The sequence below is a fragment of the Otolemur garnettii genome, unplaced genomic scaffold, assembly GCF_000181295.1.
Source record: "Otolemur garnettii isolate 467f Iridium unplaced genomic scaffold, OtoGar3 scaffold00025, whole genome shotgun sequence".
Lineage (NCBI taxonomy): Eukaryota > Metazoa > Chordata > Mammalia > Primates > Galagidae > Otolemur > Otolemur garnettii.
Window position 1 is genome coordinate 11,703,278 of NW_003852420.1, and position 2,425 is coordinate 11,705,702.

Here is a 2,425-nt window from a genome sequence, read left to right on the forward strand (position 1 = left end):
GGCTCTGTCTCAAAAAAAAAAATAAATAAATAAATAAATAAATAAATATTCAGACAAAGAAGAAAATTTAAATGCTACAAAAAGGCAGTAAAAAGTCTTCACCCCACCCTGTACCTTCAGCACACCTCCTTAGAGGCAGCAACTGTGGCATATTCTTTTTTTTTTTTTGTCCTGTTTGCAGTATCATACATGATCATCAAACTGCTGCTAGAATGCTCACACCTGTTACTGCAAATTCAGAACCCAGGTGAGACTTCTCTCGGAAATTTACTTTAGGTCAGGATCAGGCTGCCTGGTACCAGGCTGCACCCACAACTGGCAGGTTCAATGTGGCATATTCTTTTGAAGATAGTCTAGGATTAGCTAATAGAAACATAAAGGCAGATGCATATACAAGCTACACACACACTTTAAAATCTTCTGGTAGCCACATTAAAAAAACAAAATGGAACAGATGACATTACTTTGAATATTTTATTAAATGTAATATATTCAAAATATTCAACATGTGATCAGTATAAAATTATTTTTTTGATCGGTATAAAATTATTAATGAGACATTTTTTGATACCAAGTCTTCAAAATCCAATGTGCATTACTTCTTCGGTGGCTATCTAAAAAATAAAATAAAATAAAGACAATACATTGAGAAACACAATATTTAAATTTAAAAAAAATCCAGTGTGCATTTTAAACTCCCAGCATATCTTAGTTTGCATTTGCCACATTTAAAGGGCTCAGTAACCACTTGGGGCTACTGGCTATCACATTGTACAGAGCAGATCTATGTTTACAAGTATATGTATGCCTACAATAAAGGGTATACAATCATATGAAGGCTGGGCATGGTGGCTCCTGCCTGTAATCCTAGCACTCTGGAGATGGGTGGATTGCTTGAGCTGCCAGGTTCGAGTCCAGTCTCAGCCAGAGCAAGACCTCATCTCTAAAAGTAGCTAGGCATTGTGGCAAGCACCTGTAGTCAGTCCCAGCTACTTGGGAGGCTGAGGGAAGAGAATTGCTTGAGCCCAAGAATTTGAGGTTGCTGTGAACTATGAGGTCATGGTACTCTATCAAGGGTGACAAAGTGAGACTCTTGTCTCCAAAAAAAAAAAAAGAAAGAAAAGAAAGAAAGAAAGAAAAGAAAAGAAACCAACCATCATATGAAGATTGATTCATGTTACCACCCTAGTGGAATATATTTATTTAAGTCCCTAATTGCAGCAAATCTCCTCGAGCTGACAGAGCTATTGAAGGAAAGGGACCAAGTCATTCACCTGTCTTTTCCCTTCCCAGTGCCTTGCATGGGCTTGAGCCCTACATTGGCCTCTGATCCCAATATTCCACTTCTCAGAATTTCTCTCTCTCTTTTTTTTTTTGCCAGGGGCTAGGTTTGAACCTGCAACCTCTGGTATATGGGGCCAGCGCCCTATCTCTCTGAGCCACAGGCACAACCCCTCTCAGAATTTCTCTTAAGGAGATTATAAATGTACATATAGATGTATGTTCATTGATTTGTTCACAATAGAGGAGGGGGTTCTTCTGTGCTCTGCAATCCTTGCAACCTTTAGGGAGAACAGGCAGTGAAAGAATGCCTGCCTCCTGGCAGGGGCTCAATAAGTAACTGTTGATTACTAAATGATTACGTATTGGGATCCCAGAAACAGAGGGTTCCTAGAATTAAAGGTGTTGAGACTAAAACACTTTTATACTGTTAGGTGGGACTGCAAACTAATACAGCCTCTTTGAAAAGAAGTATAGCGAATCCTCAAAGAACTCAAAATAGACTTTCCATTTGATCCCACAATCCCATCACTATCCATCTACCCAGAAGAAAAAAAATCATTTTATTATAAGAACATTTGCACTAGATTGTTTATTGCAGCTCAATTTACAATCGCCAAGATGTGGAAAAAACCTAAATGCCCATCAACCCAGGAATGGATTAATAAACTATGGTATATGTATAGCATGGGATACTACTCAGCCATAAAAAGATAAAGACTTTATATCTTTTATGTTAACCTGGATTGAGTTAAAACACATTCTCCTTAGTAAAGTATCACAAGAATGGAAAAAACAAATGTCCAATGTACTCAATACTAATACGAAGCCAGTAGACAAACTAATACACACCTACACAAGAGAAAAACTCAATTTAATTCAAGTTGCGGGGGGGAGAGGAGGGAAAAGGGGAGGAAGGAGGATGATTGCTGCACTCCTACCTAATGGGCCCACTCTAAGGGTATATGGCACACCTCCTGGATGCAGGACACAACTACAACAGGGATTCTATCTAACAAATGCAAACATTGTAAACTAATCATTTGTACCCTCATATTAATCCGAAATTAAAAAAAGAAGTGTGGGCTCAGTGCCTGTGGCTCAAGCGGCTAAGGCGCCAGCCACATACACCTAAGGTGGCGGG

General features: G+C 39.0%; 1 non-coding gene across 1 annotated transcript; it reads right to left on the bottom strand.

Annotated features, from left to right (window-relative positions):
* Positions 1–169: 169 nt before the first annotated feature.
* On the bottom strand, positions 170–353 carry LOC111724742. The gene has a single exon (XR_002772979.1).
* Positions 354–2,425: the final 2,072 nt, after the last annotated feature.